Source organism: Thermobia domestica, chromosome 17 (assembly GCF_964235325.1).
Source record: "Thermobia domestica chromosome 17, izTheDome1.hap1.1, whole genome shotgun sequence".
NCBI classification, from domain to species: Eukaryota; Metazoa; Arthropoda; class Insecta; order Zygentoma; family Lepismatidae; genus Thermobia; species Thermobia domestica.
In genome coordinates, this window is record NC_137470.1 from 20,841,266 (window position 1) to 20,864,248 (window position 22,983).

General features: G+C 36.1%; 1 long non-coding RNA gene across 1 annotated transcript in view; it reads right to left on the minus strand.

The window, feature by feature from the left end:
- Nucleotides 1-21,056, minus strand: part of LOC145674676 (uncharacterized) — a 98,992-nt gene extending 77,936 nt beyond the window's left edge. The window contains exon 1 of the long non-coding RNA XR_014129014.1: nucleotides 20,964-21,056. This is a non-coding gene — a long non-coding RNA (uncharacterized LOC145674676). The remainder of the gene's footprint in view (nucleotides 1-20,963) is intronic.
- Nucleotides 21,057-22,983: the final 1,927 nt, after the last annotated feature.

Below are 22,983 nucleotides of genomic sequence, written 5' to 3' on the forward strand. Positions count from 1 at the left end.
TCACTCGAGCATGCAACGAGCATCGGAACACTAATTATTTGACATTTGTGATTAATCTGACACGCACTGACATTTTCAGAATAAAATTGGGATATTCATAATAAAGATCCACCATCTTAGCTTTTGCCCCAGGTGTCCCCCTAAGGCCGTGCATTAATAAATTATCATTCCAGGTTTGAAAAACTTATACCTTTTTTACAATGATAGCGCCAAATTTCAGATTGCTTGATTAAAAAAATAAAAACCTTCTTCCGGTATGTCGCTGCGATGGATACTTACCTTGATATTTTCAATGTGATTTTTAGGAGGGGGCAGCCCCATATCGGTCACTGGCACATGTAAGGAGCATCGGAGCATTAAATCTGACTTTTGTGATTAATCTGACCTCACTGGCATTTCCACAACAAAATTTGGATATTTGTAAAGATCCACCATCTTATGCTACGCCCCCTATGCTCCCTAAGGCAGTGTGTTACCAAACTAACATTCCATATTTCAGAACACATACCTTTTTACTTAAATTACATCAAATTTCACATTACTTGATCAAAAATTATATTTCCGTATAACCCTGCTAAGGACATTTATGGTCATTTTATGTGGTTTTTGAAGAGGGGCTACAGCCCCATATAAGTCACTGGCACATTCAGAGAGCATCGGAATAGAAATTCTGTGGTATTTGGAATTTTCATAAATATCCACTATCTTATGCTACGACCCCTGTCCCCCCACCCTCAGGTGATGCGCTACCAAAATAACAATCCAGATTTTAAAATCTTACCTTTCTACTACAATAACAACAAATTTCACATTAATTGACAAAAACAAATATTTTTTTTCGCATATGTCAGTGCAAAAACATAATAACGCTGAATTTTTAATGTGAATTTTGAATGGGGGCATTAGCCCATATAAGTTACTGGCACATGCAAGGAACATCAGACTACTGTTCTATGGCATTTGTGATTAATCTTACGCTTACTGGCGTTCCTAAATTAAAAATTGGGATTTTAGTAACATTCCATCCGTAACATTCCATCCGCCGCCATCCGCCACATTCCATCTCCAAAGGGAGAGTCTTATCCAAAATAATGTTTGAGACGACTCCATTAGCATTGCGAAAGAGTGTCATTGCATTTTGTATCAAATAACACTCATTTGTACCAAAATCCTTAGCAATAGTTATTGGAGAAATCTGCCCCCAAAATTTAACATTGAATCTTTAATAAGGAAAATGAACTTCGTGTTTACGACCCCAAAAGAGGGGCCAAACAGTGATTTTTTGTTGTTTACTTTTAAAATTTGAGAAATTCAGACATTTTTCAATAAGAATGCCAAATTTCATGTTAATAGTGGGAAAACTTTATCTTCTTCTGGTGCTCTGGAAAATTACACAAATTATGGAACAGTCTGTATATACAGAGGTTGAGACAAAAAAATCTAAACATTTCATACAGGACACTTAAGTTTGGCCCTCCACTTTACAACACGTTTTGCGGTTTCCGATCGCTTTTTGTTTTCAATGTGTCATGTGGATCTTCCTCTTCCGTCAGTGCAGTAACCAGTTCACCTGTGAATATCGTGGTGTGAAAGTGATGCGGTAAAATGGGCGACCTGACAGACTTCCAAAGAGGCATGATCGTTGGTGCCCGTCTGTTTGGAGCTTCAGTGGCAACAGTGCTGAACATTGTGAGGGTATCGAAAGGCACTCTGTCCAATGTCACGAGGGCATACACAATTCATGGGCAAACGACGTCTGCAAAGCACAACAGTGGTCGAAGACAATCGTGTCAGATAGGGACCGGAGGGCATTCAAACGGATTATAGCAGCTACAAAGTAGACCACTGCAATGAAAATTATGTCTGAATTCAATTCCGGCCTACAGAACCTGGTTTCATAAAAAAAGTGCGACGGGAACTTCATAAAAGGAAAATTCATTGCATTGCCGCTATTGCCAAACCCCTGGTCACAGCAGTAAATGTGAAGAGGTGTATCCAATGGTGCAAGGATAACAAGAAGTGGACTCATGATCAGTGGAAAGACGTGATGTGGTCCGATGAATTGACCTTCACCTTGCTTCCAACAACCGGTCGTGTTTACGTATGGAGAACACCGTCGGAGGCCTATGATATAGACTGTTTGCTCCCAACTGTAAAGCATGGGGTGGTTCTGTTACAGTATGGGCAGTGATATCGTTGTTTACTGCAGGTCCCATCATAGCCCTGCATGGAATGATGAATGCTAAGGCGTCTGAGGTCATTTTGGGGGACAAGGCTCTACCCATGGCCCAAATATTGTTCCCTGATGGTGATGGCATCTACCAAGATGATTTGGCACTCTGTCACGCTGCAAAAAAAGGTGAAATCATGGTTTGAGAAGCATGACCAGGAGCTATCACATCTCCCCTGGGTCCCACAATCACCAGATCTGAACATCATTGAGCCATTGTGGTGTGAGTTAGAAAGGCGTGTTCGGCCTCATTACCCTCCACCAGCATCCCTTAAGGAACTGGAGCATGTTTTGGAGGAACAATGGTACAAAATTCCACACACCACAATTCAGGAGCAGTATCCGTCCGTTCCATTCCACGTCGGATAAAAGCTGTTTCGGACGCAAAACTAGGCCCCACCATACTAGGTATGATTTTCACACTTTTGCAAAGGTTTTAAATTTTTCGTCCAACCCCTGTATATACATTGAAAAAATGAAATGAAATCTTTGAGTTTTACGTCCCACGGTTATGCCGGTTAGGCTAAAGGAGACGGTGATGATGAGTAATGAATGAAATGGTGGAATGAAGAAAGTGGGAGGAAACGGGAGAACCCTGAGAAAACCCACGCACACGGTGTTTGTCCACCACAAAGTTCACTTGGCGGGGGTTGGGATCGAACCCGGGAGCCCAAGCACCAGAGGTGAACGCTCTACCACTGAGCCACCGCGGCCCCCATTTTCATTTTGAGTAGCTGTATATTCCCTCCTTGGTCTATTCTGTCGATGCATCATCTCGCCCCTCACCTTCGGGGTGCTTGTTGGTGCCTACGATATTCGCAAGTAAGCAGTGTATTATAGTAAGTGTTCAAATTGCGTACCTTGATCGTTTGACAATTCCCTATTCGATGATAGAATCCATCTACAGCAGCCCTAATAACATTGGATTCAATAAGTGTAATTTCGTCAATAATGCTTTGCCGAAGCTCATCTAAGTTGGTAGGCTTCCTTTCGTACACACGATTCTTCAAATGTCCCGAGAGAAAATATTCTAGTGGCGACAAGTCAGGAGAACGAGCTGGCCACTCAATTTTGAGTAGCTGTATATTCCCTCCTTGGTCTATTCTGTCGATGCATCATCTCGCCCCTCACCTTCGGGGTGCTTGTTGGTGCCTACGATATTCGCAAGTAAGCAGTGTATTATAGTAAGTGTTCAAATTGCGTACCTTGATCGTTTGACAATTCCCTATTCGATGATAGAATCCATCTACAGCAGCCCTAATAACATTGGATTCAATAAGTGTAATTTCGTCAATAATGCTTTGCCGAAGCTCATCTAAGTTGGTAGGCTTCCTTTCGTACACACGATTCTTCAAATGTCCCGAGAGAAAATATTCTAGTGGCGACAAGTCAGGAGAACGAGCTGGCCACTCAATTTCACCTCTTCTGCCAATCCACCTTTGGGGGAATTTCTCAATCAAAAATTGCCTAACATTTATACCATAGAGCGGGCCCGCACCATCTTTCTTAAACCACGTTTCGGGCGGCTAAGTTATTCCCTACAATGTCTCTAATTGCTGGAAGTACGTCGTTCAGCAGCATATATTCATACTTCCCAGCATTCAAATTCCCGTCAATGAAAAATGGTCCAACTACGGAGGTGCTTATCACTCCCGCACAGACTTTCAATTATTGAGAGTATTGGATATGTGCTTCAACCGACCAATGAGGGTCGCTGTCAGCCCAAAATCTCCAGTTATATCTGTTAACGTGATCGGTTAATCCGATAGTGGCTTCGTCTGAAAAAAGAAATTCTAGTGAGAAAGTTTGGATCGTCATCAATGCGCCTCATCTTCTGTTCACAAAATTCCGTACGATGGTCGAAGTCATCTTCATTTAAATCAAGTATCAGATGCATTTTGCACGGGTGGAACTTGATTGCCTTCAAAGTTCTGTGGACAGCCATGCGACTGATATCATGTTGAGCAGCTTTGCGGGTGTTCAGGTGACTATTTTCAACGAAGGATAATGCAACGTCAAGCTGTTTTTTTGGCCATAGTCGATTATATTTGTCGCCCAGGAATTCGACGATTCTTTACACTCCCCCTTTTCCTCGAAGCGCCACACGGTGCGCTCGAGAGTTGACTTTGAAATGGGATCGTTTGGACCGCGAAATATTTGGTTAAGTAGCGCCCTAACTACAGCATACGATCTTTGGCGATCACCCATCCGCGCATCATCAAAATAATTATTCTGTTGTGCTCAGAAAGAGTGGCCATGTCGTCAAGTAGTTAGTATCTGTCCAGCACTTCGAGATCACCAAAATTTGACTTTACCTTCGCCACTGAAGTGCAGTTAATTTACAAGACATTCGCTCACAATGAACATCTCGAATTAGATCCACAATAAGACTTCGTGATAAAGAAGTCTCTGGCAGGATTTCGATTCTCACTCATTCCACAATACTCGCTACTGTCTCTAAGCCGTAACAGGCCACTACAGAGTAAATCACTAATTTTGCACTGAAGAAAACTGTTGTGCAGTGTCTTCCGTGCAAAACTAACTCGAAGCAGGCATGCCGAGGCTATTCTGGAAGGAACCAAACAGCAACTACAAACACAATTACACTCTAAAAACAGAATCCATAATTTTGCACAATTACCCATGAAATAGAAGGTACTTCGCTGATGTACCTATGAAAGTTCAATGTACCGAAGACTTTAGTGGGTACACGCCACATCACAGCCTTTTACCCATGAATTAGTGAGTACAGGGAAGATTTATGGGTACAGTAAATTCGTCCCGAAAATGTACCCATGACAGTAGTAGAAGGTGCATGATACCAACATGAACAAACGCCATATTGTGTGTTATCGGTTGAAGTGTTGCGTGTACATTATTTGAATGAAGATCGGGAAGATTCGGAAAATCAATCAAACTGCTCATATATAAGAGTAAGTGGAATATCCTGTATTTATAGTTGTATTTGGGTATTGTAAACGAATTAACTTGTCTAAAATGTATACTATATTATTTCATAGATAAACAGTAATTTAAGCGATAGTTGCTTTGAAACAATTCGATTGTTAAGCCGATTACGAAATATGAATTTTAATCTATTTTGTTGTAACATGCAGTACATGCTAATTTTTGTGATTTTATCTGAATAGTATTGCAACTTTTCCGTGGTTCATTCACGTACGTAGACAAATCAAGAATCATTAACGGAATCCAGAGTGCAAGGAAAAGTATTACAAATTGATTATACGCATGCTTACGTACACCTTGCACTTCATTTGTTTGCATATACTCTGTATATGGCTTCTAGTGCTTATGTTCAAGAGAACGTTTACTAAATCTATGTACCTTGTACTTCTTCAAGGACTTCGAGAATCCAATATAAGGTATTTTGAAGTGCAAGTAAGTGAAGATGTGAGAGGAGTAAGTGTTGTGTCGTCGGGCCATTTTTTTAATTTACCGGGTGAATTGAATCATTTATTTTGGTTTCTGAAGAAGAGTGAGTGAAAGTCAGGCGAAGGGAATAGTTAAAGTTAAGAAAGTGATTGCTGAAGGCTGCGTTTGATTTAAGGGACACTGTATGTGTTGGCGAAAGGGACTATATTTGGCAGAGAAATACACTTATGACTTAGTGGCGGGAAAGGCAGTGTGGAAATAGCGTGTATATGTCAAGGTTGTAACATATCGTGTTTGCGTTTTATACAATTATACAAAAATAACGAACGTCAGTTGTTGAAATTGTGTGAAATGTACGGTATAATGTTTTTTTTTAAGTGGAGTTTTACTAATATGAAGTAGTGCTATTGAAACTAGTAACCACATGGTTTCATTACTTACTCGCATGCCCATCGTCGCTGACACGCCTGCTTCCTTCGGATGCACCCCGCGCAGTTGCACGGCCTCAATACCTTCGCCTTCCTCTGACTCAGTGAGATAGAATTCCTATATTTTAGCCGCTACCTAGCATAGGTTGGTTTGATTTTTTGCACTGTAGTATACATCCGGACGCCGTGTTTGTAAGCAAATAGTAATTTTCTATGCTAAATTGTAAAAGTTTACATGTCTCTGTTTTGAAGGTAACTGAACACAAACTAGCCTAGCCTAACGTAACGTAATGTAATGTAACCAAGGAGTAGTACACTTTGGTACTTTTTCGATTTTCGTGTGGTCCTCGATACAGCATAAATGTCCCCTTCTTCCTCAGACACCAATCACAACGTTGCGCCTCTCTCTCTCTCTATCTTCTACGGATCTCTCGAAGTTCGTATACAAGTACATGGCAAAGAGATCATTCCCAATGTGCACAAAGAAAATGCCTACTTTTATGAAAATGCGACAATAACAGTCGCAACATAATGGGGGAAGGGTTCTCCCTCCATCATACCCCACCTCATATTCTTACATCACGAAAGTAACGACGAAAACTAAAAGGACTTACAATAACCTGGCCCTAACTGATATTCCACAAGAGTTCGTGAAAAGTAAAAAAAAAAAATGTTAACGTAAAGACGATCGAAAGAAAGATTTAGCAACCGGACCTACAGCTTGCCAAGCTCTCTTTCCTTTTCGTGAACGGTGCTAGCTTGAAATTAGTTGAAAAAAGAGTAAAATATACGGTAGCTTCGAAATTTCAGCGTTCCTTGCTCAGTATCGCAAACTCAAATAGAAAATACAGTCTCTCAAACTAAAGAAACAAACAAGCCAATATCACTTCATTGAACTTTCCTGATCCGTTCAACAATTTGTCTGTAAGTACTGTGATTCTACCCGTGTGTAATTTATGTTTATAGGAACCTCAAAATAACTTACGCTACTAACATTTAATATTGCCCGATACAACTGGTGAAAAATATTTTGTTGAATAACAGTGTCTGTCTGCTATACAGTGTTGACAAGAACGTTTTTCCTAAAAAAAACTATTTTTTTTGTTTAAACCAGTTTTTTTTATTTGAACCGTTTTTTGTTTAAATAAATTTGTTTATTTCTTTAGATTACATACGGATATAAATAATTTTATTTGGCCTTAACGTCTTTATGCAAAGCAGTGATAAGAAATAGATCTTTTTCCGAAAGTAGACATCCATTACAAGGAAAATGTGTAACTGTCTATGGAATAGGAATAAATAGCGCGAGTATAATGCAAATGTGTTACTTCAACTTTAAAGCACAGTAACTTTTATTTTGATTTATAATTATGAGTTAGCTTATTATTGTAAAAGTAACAATTCTCTCCTCTGCTTATTCGTAGGATATTTTCGTAAGATTGGCACAGCGAAGAAAAAGGGAAAAACTGAAATCAAAAGAGAACCAACAAACCTGTGTCATACCAAATGAACCCTTGATCGGGTCCTAATGAGAGCTTAAACTCAGCAAATTCAACAGAAAATGTATCTGACTACTTACTAGAGTTAGAAGTAATTATATTAAAGTATTGTTTTATGTTACCGAGTGACCGTAGCTCAGTTAGTAGAGCGTTGGCTTCGTATTTGGCAGATCATGGATTCGCGCTCAGGAACCGCCTATCCTGATTGAAGTCTTTCCCTGGTTTCTCTCATTCGTACTAAGCAAATGCTGTGATGGTGCCTTGAATAAGGCCAGTGTCGACTTTTTAAACTCGTTTAACATAGGTAATGGTATTGTACGACATTTTAACCATGTATTCTTATTTTTATCTTTTGCAAATTTTATCATTTTCAAAATAAATTTATTAGAAATCGCAATATCAATGTTTCAGATGTTTCTAAGAACATCATCAGTAATTATAGAAAATTGAGGAAGGAATTTTGAGGAGCGAATTATGCAATATTCGTGTATTTTAGTAAAATCTGGTTATATGGCAGTAGGGCAGAGAAGGGCATTACTTATTAAGGACTTGGGACAACGCAATTTGATTAATTTCGTTTCTTTGTATTCTGATCTCAATAAGTAATCCAACATTTTATGAGCCATAGATAGTAGCAATTTGCCCTGTTTTAATTAATATTAACTTTAATATTTGAAGATCAAGTAAATGTTCTCTTACCATTAAAATGAAAAAATATTGCTATCTTTAAATAGCAGTAATAATTAAAGGTATGTGTATACATTTATTACATTTAGCAAACTTCAAATTAAGTAATTACTGTATCAATACCCTTAATCACATGTACCAGTTTCGTTTTCCAATCACGCAACACTTTTGAAGAAATTGTTCTAATTACTATGTCAGTGAATGCTCAACACACGATTCATTGTATTTTGATTGAAATGCCAACAGATTACATCTGTTGCAGATGAAATTTTAAAAGTACTTTGAAACAATTTTTGCAGTTCTGAAAGAAGTCTTATATCACAGTTAGACCGCAGTAGCCGTACACTTTGAAGCGTCAGGCGCCAACTTCAAGGTTCGACTTCTAACTGGGGCATGTTTTTTTGTGGATTTTAGAAACTTAACAGCTAAGAGCATCGTGCCCGACCAAAGTCAAAAGTTACTAAAATCAGGGCCCAAAATTCAGGGTTTGAAAAAGAAACCCATGTGGGCTCATATGGGTTTTCTCGGATTTAATTCTTCCGTTTTTTTTTTCGAAATGCCTAAATGTCTGTGAGGTAAAAGTGTTAAAATGTGATTTATATTTCAAGATTGTCATTGTCACAATTTGCAACAATTTTCTACTTACTGCTACATAAAGACCTCTTCAAGATTTTCTATTTTTGTTTTCTAGATACTGAATTCCGTGCTTCTCTCACGTTCAGAGTTTGAGTATAGGACAGTGACGACGCAGAGGGAGGGAGGCAATGGAATCCCTTTTCCTAATACACCCAACCAACTTAAGCCGAGCTTGCAGTAAATGGTTTCAGGAGGCGACTCGGGGGAAATTCCCTGGGGTCTTAAATCCGCTCGTACTCAATGTGTTACCAATATTTTCGCAATATTTCTTTTCACTTCTCGTGTTTTTAAAGTGTCTCGGGCGAAATATTCTGAAACCACCATTCCGAATTTGTAATCTAATCCAATATTATTTAGGCCTATATTAAAATAAGCATTATGAAGCTAATAGTACATACTGTTCGTAGTTTTGGTCCCAACGATGAAAGATGTTTTCTTGAAGATGCTGCAATAAGAAGCATCTATCTGTTAACTTGGAAATCTATCTATTAACATTAAATTTGTTTGGTTGGTTATTGAAGTTTAGTGTCCCTATTCAGCAGCGGGTCTGTATGGGTCGTAGACCTACAATTTAAGGTGAAATCTGAACCACCAGAATCATTCAAATTTTTGCAGACTTCCCGCCGTGAATTGAACCCGGAGCCCGCTACACCGAAAGTGCCCATGCTAGCCACTAGACCAGCCGTGAGTGCAACTTTAACTTTGTTGCTACCTGGTAACCAAAATGAATTAAGCATTCAACAAAGTACCAAATCCTGGAAATTGTATCCAATCGCTGAACATTTAGAAGATGTTTTTTTAAAAATTCTCCCAATTTCTCAATAAAAAGTACAGTCTAAAAAAAAGATTAAGAGAGCAAGTGCACAGGAATATCTAATAATATTAATACGAAATATATTAATTTATACAATATGAATTATATCTTTGTTTTAAAGTAAATGTTTAATAATGTCTTAAATGAAATTAAATATCTTCCAATGTAAAATAAATATTTTTATTGTTGAAGTATTCACTTCCGATGCTTTGTACATTGAATTACGAGAACTTCCCGAGCACTTATTTCAAGACGGTTCAGTTCCGATAATGCAACTTTATTTAAGTTAGGTTAGAATTTAGAGTTCTGGGCTGTCGGCATCTATGAACATGAGGGATGATGTTTCTCGGGATCACACTATCCAAGGAAAGGAAAGGAAGGAAGCGTCCTGTGACCTGTAGGTCAAGTACCATCCCGGGATTTGCCTGGTGTGAATGAGAAAAACCCAGGAAACCTCACTCAAGATGGGTGGCCTGGAAAAGCTTTTACAATTTTTCGATCAAGTGTCCCCACCGGTAATTGAGGCCGGGACCATTAGCAACTTTGTTTAGTGTACATCGAAACTTTTAATATAAAATTCCATATTTTACTTCAAATGGGGCCATGGTTACTCAGTGGTATAACGTTCACCTCTGGTGCGTGAGGTCCCTGGTTCGATTCCAGCTCTCTCCAAGTGGGCTTTGTGGAGGACAAATACGTGTGCGTGGGTTTCCTCGGGGTTGTCCCGTTTCTCTTTAATCTCTTCATCCCACTATTTCATTCGTGTCTCACCACAGCCTCATTTAGCCCACAAACTATAACCCTGCGACGTAAAACTCAAAGACTTCATTTGATTTATTTCAAATATAAGTATAATTTATATATTACTTTGGATAACTATGTCCATTAATTCTAAAATTATCTCAAGCTGAGTTTTTAAATTCATTCAGTACTTTACAAAGGTCCTAGAAAAGAGTTAATTAGTATATATTGAATGTTGTAGTATACCTAAAAGTCTAAATTTCGTATAAAAATAAAACTTAAAAAAAAACTTTCAATGTGGTCAGCTTAGTTGTATGACTAATACACACATCAGAAGCTCAAAACCCAGGTGGGTTTTTGCAGGTGAGTAAAACCCGAAAAAAAACCAGCAGTTTTTTTTTGGCTGGGCTGCGTCCACTTGGGCAAACCCTGCCGAAAATACAGAGTTTTAACAAGAACAAGCCTATCCCAAATAAAATTATCAGTTTTTGTAGCATGTTATCACTATAAAGCGTACCAAAGTATAACATAAAAAATATTTTTCTTTGTTTTAAAATTAATATTGTTTAGCATTCTAAGGAGTACCTCTATTTGTTTGTCTTCTTTATAGAGAATTAACGTGTCGTCTACATAACGACAGTAGGTAAACAACTTTTCAATTTCGATGTAGCTACACTTGATAAGATAATTATTGTATATTTTAAATAGCACTGTGATTTCGTGATGTTTATTTATTATTTAATAAGATTATATAATGTAGCAGAGAAAAATTGTGAACAATAATCTGTTAAAACATCAAATTTGCATTATCAGCCCTTCCTCCCCCCCACACACAAACCTGTCTGGACCGATGTTGTTCGTGAATTTTTTCACTTAGCTTCCAGATTTGCTTTATTCAATTTGTTATACTTTATTCGGTGTGAGTACTCACGCGCAAACTGAAGTATTTTTCTTCATTCCCATTACACGGCTTCAAGAAGAATATGTGGCATTTTGCCCTAAGTAAAATAAAGTAATAGCTGAGCAAAGAAAAACTTATTATTAAAAAATAAAAGCTTAGATTTTAATGAAAGATATTGCATTGCTCAGCTAATATGTTGTTTTATTTGGGTTGATAAAAGCAAAGCTTTGATATGGAAAATATCGTCGATGGTATTTTTATGTATTTTCATTATTTTAATAAGAAAACTTGTAACTTAAACATCCTTCAGGGGAATGTCCGAATGGTCCTACAATATATGCCCACAGTTAAGAGGACTTTGCATATTTGTGGCAGCATAGAAAGCATCACTAAAAAGAAGGGAAGACTAAGTTTTGTATGGCATCCAATCTTAACAACAACAAAAAAAAAAGAAAAAGAAAAAGAAAAAAGTTCCCATTGTTTGTTCACTAAAGATGAGATGCTTTCCAAAGGTAATGTTTCATGGATAAGATCGCACCCATATTCACTCTTATGGGAGGTCCACATTCTTCTGGAAGGAAAAATTCTGTATTTTTTTTTTTTTAATCAGGAGGCGCGTCCTTCAAGTAGGACGAATGTCTGCACTTTTATCATTAATATAAAATCTATTCAAGTATTTCAAATCAAATAAATATTTGTGTTTAAAATAATGAGAAATATAGGGTTGATCTATTTGAAAGTTTCTTTTTTTTAAAGTTATCCTTTTGTACACTATTGCGCGAAGCATGGCTTCCAATTTCTGTGTTTAATTATGGTGTATTAGAAATATTTAAAAAAAATGATTACACAGTACATTGATGTCCGAATGAGTGAAACCCTTAACATCAATTATTATCATTAGAGGTTTGATGACAATTATCGTCACTAATGTTCAAAGTACAAGGCATATTCATATATGATACGGTGCAAGGTAAGTCAAAGTTAGAGCCACCCTGATTAGTGTATACTCTGAAGTAAAAGAGGTATAAATATAAATGGGTTTAGGTGGGTGCGGAAAATTTTTATCAGTGTGTTCTGTAAGCTATTTTGGAGGCAGCCATGTTGGATTTGTCTAAAAATAATCTTAGATGAAAAAAGAAGCCCACCTCATTTTGTTTTAGTATTTTGTGAGAAGTTCATTGAAAAAGTGCGTGTTTCGTTATTACTATTTATGTAACCAATTTTACATTGTTCTTAATTTCATTATTATTTATAAAGTCATTGCTGAAAAGTAGCAGGATACAAATACTGAGAAACTGACTTCGCCTTTGAATTTATATTGAAATCTAGTCTTAATATGATGCGTCACATGACCCCTGTTTCCATTTAAGAGTTTCAAAAAATAGATTAAACCAATATTTCTACTTGTGTAATGGACAACAGACTCACGTTATCTCACCAGAAAGTTTTATGCAGAACCGTCACATTTTTACCACATTTACGTTAATCAGGGTGGTTGTGACTTTTAATGTTGACTGGGAAATGCTTAGATTACAAGCTATAATAGCAAATGTTGTTAAGTGTTGTAATCTAGATATGTACTGGTATTGACTGAGTCACCTTGTGTTTGTCAAGGAAACAGATAGAAAATGAAATGAAATTTTTGAGTTTTACGTTCCTCGGTTATGCCCGCTAGGCTAAGAAGACGGTGATGATGAGAAATGAATGAAATGGTGGAATGAGGAATGAGGAAACGGGAAATCCCCAAGGAAACCCACGCACACGGTGTTTGTCCACCGCAAAGTTCACTTGGAGAGAGCTAGGGTCGAACCAGGTACCCCATGCACCAGAGTTGAACGCTCTACCACTGAGTCACCGCGGCTTCATATAATAGGTATAGTCAGAAACAATATTAAATATAGGTTGGAGGTATATGAGATGATAGCTCCAACCCATACTTAATATTGTTTTTGACTGTACATGTACCCATGAAATTAGGTGGTTTAGTACAAATGATATATTTGTACCTAAGAAATCACAGGTACATTGTACCTGCTACTCCTTGGGTACCATGTACCTGCTAAATTCATGGGTACAGAACAACCGTTTTGTACCTCTGAAATAGTGGGTACTGTATTTAGAGCGTAACAGGTCTATTTCGACGACTTATTTGACATACACGTCGATGACCAACGTTGTTTCCATATAAAAACAACTCTTTTGGCAATTATGGTAATTTTATGTTGTTTGATTTGATTTTATAGCCTCTGTTTTGTGGAGAACTATTTTAGCCTAATGTTGTGATCATTCTTGGGGGCACAACGTTCAATTTGAAATATTGCGTGCGTTTTAAACTCCAACAATTTTGTGCACTTTGACAGAAATATTTAGTTGTTGCGATTACAGTCATGGGCGCCCGCTGGTTTTTTTTTCCAAGGAGAGGGAAGCACGATGTTTCAGAACACTGGGTCAGGGGGGGGAGACTTACATTAAAAATGTAATTCTGCACAATGAGTCCTCACATGTAGGGATAATTTAACAAAATCACGGGCAATTTAAACTTCAGAGGGACCAAACGCCCCATAATTCCCTATTTTCAACTCTCATAATTACACGATTACAGCTTGCAGTAACGGTAATTGCAATAAAACAATTCAAATAAACGTTCGGCAGGTATACATTATTTATATATTTTGCTCGAAAGTACATTTACTGCGTTACTCGATAAAACAGCTTTTTCATATTACATTCTCATCTGTTAAGAATAGTGTTGTAAATAAAAAAAAAACGTTCGTATTTTTCAGAAATGTACGTTTTTTAGAAAAAAAATATTGCCTCTCGTTTTTTTTTTTTTCTAAATTTCGTTTTTCTTAAATAGTCATTTGCAATGCATCTTACGTCTATTTAAGTATTAAATATTTTTTATATAGGTATAATCACCGTAAATTGCAACATAAATTAAACACTAGATACTGATACGCTACAAATATTTTACAATTTACTTGAATACCATACCTATTAACAATTCGGGTTTCAACAGTTTTCATCAATATCAACTAAGAAATAAAAGTAGAAATGAATTTTTTTTTTTTTTCGTGAAAGCAGGCCTTTAATAAGTACGAAAATAATGTCACGAACAGTATAAAATTCAAATAACTTGTCTAAAGGTAAAAACTAATACTAATTTGCCTAATAGTATTTTTCTAAATGTCATATATAAATAATCTGTCGACTAGATATATATGATATGCAGAGCCGGCTCTACCATATATGCAACATATGCATTTGGGTGGAGCGGCTAGTTTGGATGGTCCGGTAAAATCTGTCATAAGTATATTATTTAAATTAAATATTTCTTGTTGGAAACAGACTTCATGATTATGGTAGTTACATTTACTAAGCTGACCTTCTATTTGAATACTACATCATAAATTATTTTTAGGTTGCATTAGTTTAAGGCCACAGTGACAATGCTAAAGCAAATGGTCGAATAAATCCGAGCACAAATTGCTTGATTGTTGCAAAATGCAAGAATTCAGTTCTCGAATAGTAGTGAATATCTGTTCCATTTAGTAAGTTATCACAGTTTTGATATGACAACTAGTATTGTTTTTGTCAGAAACAAGTTCCTTAGCATTGAAGATAGAAAAGTTTTTTTTTTTTTTTTTTAATGTTAACAGATATTGAAGAGAAATCAAGAAGTAAAGATAAAAGAGCTAGTTGCACTGGAATTGCAAACTGATACATTGAGATTGAAGCTCGATATTGAATTCTATAAAAAAGGATTACCATCTTTCCTCTGCAGGTGTGTTTGCTTTATCTTTCACTAACATAATAAATTAATATTTAAAGAAAAAAAAACAGACACAACGGGATTGCATTTTTAGTAAGTATTTAAGCCTTTCTGAGTGCAACTGCACTTACCCTCACCTTTGTTGTTCATGCTGGAGTAGCATACTTAAAATCATGACTTTTAAGATTGGTTCTTTCTGGAGAAAGGGGGAGGCGGCAAATTATGCCATTGCATGGGGCGAAAAATTGACTAGGACCGGCCCTGATGACATGTATATAAAAGACATGAATATAGGATGACACAGTTTGAAGTAATGCAGGGTGTTTCCATATTAATTATAGGGTTTTGAAACTTTGTAGTATATATTACAATTAACTTACAATTATAAATATTATATCAAATGAAAGAGCAACTCAAACCGTTTTGAACGAACGCATGTACATACACTGTTTCTTCTGTCTGCCGTTAGAAAGAGCAAGCAGCAAAGATGTAGACTAGAGAGCAGAAAGTTTTTTTTTTTTTTTTTGTGTGTTTTAACAAAGATTGAATCTGTACAGTGCAACGGTCTGTGTGAAGAATATTAAGAACGCTTGCAACTACGTCCTTATCGTTTGCAGTTGCTACAGGTCTAAAGCCTACAGACTACGGTATATGTGCCAATTTCGCAAGTGAAATATTGCTGCATAACAATGAAGATTTTCTGGATCGTGTCGTCTTCAGTGATAAATCGACATTTCACGTAAGAGCTAATGTGAACACTCATAATGTTTGTATCTGGCTGTGAGCAAATCCTCAGGAGATGGTACACTTGAAACGAGACTCCCCTAAATTAAATGTGCTTTGTGCCATATGGCGGAAAGTTTATGGGCTTTTCTCGCCTATCGACTAGATGTATGCCGTGTGACAAATGAATCTCACATTGAACACTTGTAGCAAAGACTGTTTGAGGTGCTCTTTTACTTGATGCATTGCTTATAATTGTACGCAAAATGTAATAAGTACTACGAAGACTTAAAACCCCAAAATTGATTTTGAAACACCCTGCATTTCTCACCAACAGTGTTGGAACTAAGATGTAAAAAGGAGAGAAAATTTTCCTTATAAAGTTATTGTTTACAACAACGATATTATTATTAGTCGAGGCTATAACTACAACAACAACACGAGTTAGTAGTCAAAAAATGTAATCAAATGTACACTCACTCGGTGGCCCAGGTAGCCAAAGGGGCACAAACGGGTGTGTCACTTTTTTAATCCGCTCCTGTGTGGACACTAATTAAGATATCGGGATATTATTCTTGCAAAATATGGTTGGACTATAGTTTATCATATTAATTTTTTTCTTCTGGTGTCGAAGTTCCTTCTCAAATTTCACCCCAGTCAAAAATTCGAGAATTTTGTAATTTCGAATTTCTTTTACTTCTTTTTTCCCTGTAGATTCCTTCGTTGTAGAAAGATCTCTTTATACTTGACAGGTAGATACCTCGGATGGATACCTAACTGTTGACATCAATTGGACGGGGCTTCGCGCAGTGTTGCCAATTAGGGAAATTAAAATTTTCCTAAATTTTGGGAAAAAAATTAGACATTTTTGTTTATAAATCCGTACTTATACTTCGGAGTGCAAGTCAACATACGCCAATGGAACATTTGTCCTTACTTAACAAACACAAGTACAGATCGTTACAATGGGGTAATTAGGGAACTCACGAAAAATTCGTATTTAGGTTCTAACCCTTGATTTTTCTAGTTTTTCCCTACTTTTCTGTTTACAGTAATATATTTTTGGTAATTAGAAGTTTTGTTCCTTAAATATCGTCGCAATACTTGTAGGATATATTAGTGGTGTACCAATGTTTTTTAAAGATAGTTTGCGTCTGTCTGTGTAGCAGTGTTACCAGCTACAGAAAATTTTAATTCCAGATTTTAGGGGGAAAGTTTGGAAAAATTATCTGTTTTGTCTTTATTATTTCCCTCTTGTTGGCAATATCGGACCAAACGTACCAGTATCTGGAAGTCTCGTCTTTGCTATACACAACGCACTATATAAAGTTTCAATAGGACAATTAGGGGAAGTAAAGTAGACCTTGTTCTCTAATCGGGAAAACTCTGATTTTTTTAAAGGTAGAATGATATATTTTTTATTGACATGCTTACTTTATTAGATGTCGTCACAATACTTGTAGGATATATTAGAGGGATAAAAAACGCTTATTTTAAGTTAGTTTGTGTGTGTCTGATAGTAGTGTTGCCAGCTACAGAAAATTTTAATTCCAGATTTTAGGGCAAATTTTGGAAAAAAAAATTCCTTTTTTGTTTCTATTATTTCCTTCTTGTTGGCTACATTGAAACAAACGTACAAATGTCTAACAGCCTCATGCTTAGCCTACACAGCGCACCATAAAAACTTTCACTAGAATAATTAGGGCAAGTACAGTTGAGGTTTATAATAGACCATGTTCTGTAAATGGTAAGAAAATGGTGAATTTCTGAGGTAGAATGAGAATTTTGTTTAAATTTCATGCTTACTTTGTTATATATCGCCATGATACTTGTAGGATATATTTTGGAAGTACTAAGAGCTATTGTCAGATAGTTTTCGTCTGTCTGGTAGCAGTGTTTCCAGCCAAAACAATTAATTCCCGCTTTTAGGTGAAGAATTCTGAAAATTTTCTTTTCCCTCTATTATTACCCTCTTACTGGCTACATTGAAACAAACGTACCACTTACTGAAAGCTTCCTTTTTGCCCTACAGAACGCACCATAAAAAGTTTCAATAGGATAATTAGAGAAGCTGTAGCCCCGGCATATTTGATTTTTGCTTGTGAGGCGTAAAAAGTGTCAAAATTTCATGTGTATGACAGATTTTTTTCTTTCCCTCTTGGAATGGAAGCAAGCGACTTCAGGATTTCACTGTACCTTGCCAACACACCAAAGATTTTTTTAGGCGACTTGAACCCATATAGCAGCAGTGGTACTAGATACAAAGAATTTTGAAATTCGGTTAGGGATTTTTTGTAAATTTTCCCCCTACATTTCCCTCAATAATTTCCCACCCCTTGGCAACACTGCAATGCAACTTACACCAAAAAATAGCCACATCTATTTTCTAAAAGACAAGGTTTTAACCATATCAATCGAATGAATGGTTTTTGAGCAACAAGTCACTAACTGGAAATGTAGGAAAACGCCAAAAATGACCTGAGGGCCGAAAGGAATAATCTCACAATTTTGCTAGTATATAGGTGCAAAGAAACAAAAGGTTTGTAAGTTACGAGGGCTTCGACTCAAGTTCTGTTGATTATTTCAATAATCCGCGACGTAAATCAATAAATAATAGTTGCCACACACAAAAAAAAAAAAACAGACATTTGAAAAAAAATGAAAAAGAACGATGTTTTTTATTGAAAAAAAAACTTCACAGAAAAGAAACCGTTTTTTTTACAACACTAGTTAAGAACACAAAACAACTTTTCCGATAAAAGTTACATCGATTTTGTGTACAGCATTGTGTAGAGTAACAATTGGAGGTTCCCATGTCACATTTTCAAGTGCCCCCTCCACCCACCCCTCTGGGGGTTGACCTAGTTCATTCATTTGCACACACAGAATCTTTAGGCATCAAACATATTAGACCCTTATATTTGTGTTTAATTTCGTGCCCAGATGCGTATTTCTCGAGATATTGCACTGTCCCGACATTTCTGTTGCGTTGCTCGATAAAATAGAGGTTTTGCTATTACAGTGCCATCTATCGAGCAAACAAACAAATATGTTGCAGATAAAAGTTGCATATTTTTGTATGTAACATCTGAATCTGCACTAACAACTGGGGGGTCCCATTTAAACTTTTCAAGTTGCCTCCCTCTGCCCCCTTAGGAGGCGCTAAGGAGCATTGATTTGCATACAGTTAAATATAAAGCGAACAAATATTTGACACGTGTTTTGTTTTTTCGTGCTCGGACGTGCATTTCTCGAGATATTTTCCTGTCCCGATCTTTCTGCTGCGTTACTCACTAAAACAGATTTTTCGCGATTACAGTGCTATCTGTCAAGAATACACAAAAATGTTTCCAGTAAAAGATACGTATTTTTGTATGTAAAAACTACACTAAAAACAAGGAGTCCCATTTACACTTTTCAAGGTGCCCCTCGTCCCCCTTAGGGGGCACCCGGGTAAATTCATTGTTGCACCCTGAAATAGAATTTAAAAATATATTTGCCACGTGTTTTTGCATTTCATTACGACGTGTATTTCTCGAGATATTCCACCGTCCCGAACTTTTTGTGACACTCTGTATAGTGGAGAAATTATGGAACTCGAAATTCAGATTTTTAAATTTCAGATTTTAAACGAAGTATACTAGAAACTACTATAAACTGTTTCATTTTAAAGTTACGAAAAGAAAACAGTGTTCAAACACACGAAAAATTCAGCAAAGCGATAGATTCAATGAAGTTCGAAGTTAGGAATTGTCTCCTTTTAGTTCGTTTCGGAACTGTGGAATATTTCCTAGACGACAATTCATTTTCGGTGTATGTTATGTTTCTCACAATTGATATTTTTGTCAAAACAAGCGTACAGTGTCGCAAATTTTGACAGGTCTTGGCAGACGGCCATCTTTTAGTTGGCATTTTTATTTTTTTGTCAAAATTTGGGGGCAATGTCCCATGCCTGCTCATATCTCCGCCTATGGAGGAGATAATTACATAAATAATGTAGGATAATTAAATGAAAGAAGAAGATAACTAAATGTATAAAATCCGTAATGCAGTAGTATTGCAAATACAGGATAAAATTATTTCAATATAGTTAGATACGAAATACAGCATAAAATTATTCAGCAGAACGCTACAAACCTAGAAACGTGATCAAATAATCTATACTTACGTCTCAGATAGTCTCTCATGGTCAAGAACGATGGTGGATCTCACTCTTATAAACAGAAAGAAACAATATTGTACGCAAATATTTCGCTATCATGTACTTTCTGGCATGATTAAATGATGTAGTGCCACATGCCTTAATGCCATCTGTTGAAGTTATAGAAACACATACTTCCAGGCATGATTGAACGATATAATGCCACATTCACTGATGCATTCAATTCGGCGTTATTGCTTGTGTCACCTTTGAATCGCTGTCTTACTGAATGCACTTTCTTTACCCTATCTCAGGGACAGTTCTTGAGAGAAGAAATACATATAAAAGGTAGATTTTGCTATTACGATCTAAAGAAAGAGAATTTATCTAATTGCTAATTTTTGTGTACAGACATCTCAATTTGTTTAAAGCTTCTTGCCTTAATTGTAGTGTTAAAATTAAAATTTACTTTTGTACCATATTATCTTACCTCCTTATACATAATCCCAGTCGGAGATATTTCCCTTTCCGTAGAGGCTTACGGGGACTTACACGACATAAATATGACCACCATTTTATGTTACAAGGGATAAATAGAAAACGAATAATTTTGATTTCGAACTGTAATTCTAAAATAGTCATTATATAATTGGTTGCATATTTTCTGACATATCAAGGGAACACTGCCATGAAATTTGCACTTTTTGAAATGACTTTTTGCACACATAGTTTTAATTACATTTTATAAATAAGTCTTAGTTGTTTAAATAAACGAATTTTAACACGTGGTGCTTTGTTACTTCATCAATCGTTTGTGAATGAAGTGCATGAGATATACAATTGAAACGGACAATATATCGTTACCAGTTGTATTTAAAGGTTTCATCATTACTTTTAGATTAAGGTCAACTTATGGCTAAATAAAAATTAATTATACAAAACTAAAAATGTATAAATACTTCCAATATATCTACTGTACATTGAATGCAAAAACTTACGACTCAGAGCTCAAATCACAGGGAATCACAACTTAACAACTAACAATAATGTGGGGTGCTCTTCACTCCTTAGGACGAAGAGTTTCTCCTTACGCCAAGAAATGAGAAATGCGTCGCAACCATCAACAGGAAACGCCTACCTCTCCCAGACATGACTAAGTGTCAACATAACGCCTTGCTCTTAATTTTGCATCGACTCATAGCGCCATCTTTGGTCAGAAAGCATTAAAAAGTTAATAATTTCCTTCTACTGTAAGTCCTGCATATTGAAAACAAGAAATGCATCGACTGGTCACGCAAAATTATTGACATTATCAGTCTACCCGATCAATTTCGTAAACGAATGTCTAAGAGAGTGAAAAAATAAAATAAAATTCTGTTGCAATGCCGCTAATATTGGCCTCAACACAACAAAATGATCCTAGCCGGTGCCACTGCTTTATTTTTTCTCACACCTTTCTCTTGCATTTAAGCTTTGCGTTGATATTTTGTTTAATCAGATTTTATTTTCTCTTTATGCCTCGCAATGTGACTACTATTAATAAGCTCACGGAAACTTTTGTGATTTTAGAAGATGACTACGATTATTATTTTCGAGCATCTTTTCAGTCTGAAGCAACTACATTGTGAAGAGATAATACAACAATCTTCATCAGTTTCCAGAAGGTATTTGAAAAAATAAAAAATAAAATGCAATTTAATTTCTATGTGGTTCTAACTAAATAATCTTGTAATATAAGAACGACTCCACCGGGCTAGGAGAAATGATTCTGTGAATGTATGGTTACATTCTTAGAGAGTGTAAAAGAATGGGAGAAATAAAAAAAATGAATGTTTAGAAGAACTTAAAACATGTAAACGATACTATTTAAAACACTTTAGATATTCAATATTATGCATGAGGAGCACAGGGGCTCACTAGTAGAGAGATTATCTCTATTGCATTAGATCCCTGATTTAATTCCCGCCCAAGTAAGTTTGCGCTGCACAACATCATGTTCTGGGTTTTCTCAGGTTTCTTCAGTTTCTCCCACATTCTCATTCTACAAATTATTCCGTCATCAATCCCTTATCATAATCAACGTCACCCTAAAGGACGTACGTGGGACGTTAAAATGAAAAATGCCATTTCATTTCATTATTATTCGCTATTTTCTATAATTGGTTATTGTATTGCTCTGGAGTATCCTAAAAGAGGATAAACTGATTTTATTATTATTATTATTATTATTATTATTATTACACATTCTCTCCACTCCTTATCTCAGCGATATAGCAATATAGCTATATACGGATCTTTCAAGCATATTGATTTTCCTCTTTTTTTCCCGTTTCTCTGGGGTTTGCATGAAGTTTCTTAGAATTGATCTCTTCTGTAATTTCTTTCTTTCTTTTATTTATTTTTTATTTACTTAATTTGATTTGTCTCAAGTGCATTTCCGACATCTTACAAACCACTCTGATATTAGTACTGACGTTATTCTCACATTTTTGATCTTCCATTATTCTTTTATATTTTTGTTCAGCTGTTTCTATTTTTTAAAAATACTTTTTCTCTGTTTTCTGCAGATTTCTTTTGTTTGATATTGCGATGTCTATTGGACGTACCTCTCCTTTCTCTTTGCTTATTACTGTGATGTTTGGCTCGTTGTGATGCACTTATTTATCAGATAGTATTCTTTGTGACCCGTTTGTTTCTAATATGGCTTCCGGTTGGTATTTATAGTACGAAATTTCTTCTATTATCATTTTTCTCTCATTGCTATCTCTTGATGTATGATTTTTGCCTCTTTATCGTGTCCTTCTCTGCATTCGGTTTGTGTTATTATTAAGCATCTACTTGTGATACCTTGTAGTGTTTCTTAACGTATTTGACATCTTTTGCATTTGTTATCTTGTATTGCAATGTTTACCAAGAAGTGTTTCGTGTAGTGTGTTGTATTTATTGCCTGGTCTTTTAATCGTTGCATGAAGCCTTTTGTTTCTGGGAACAAATCTTTTAGTTTCAAACTAACTAACT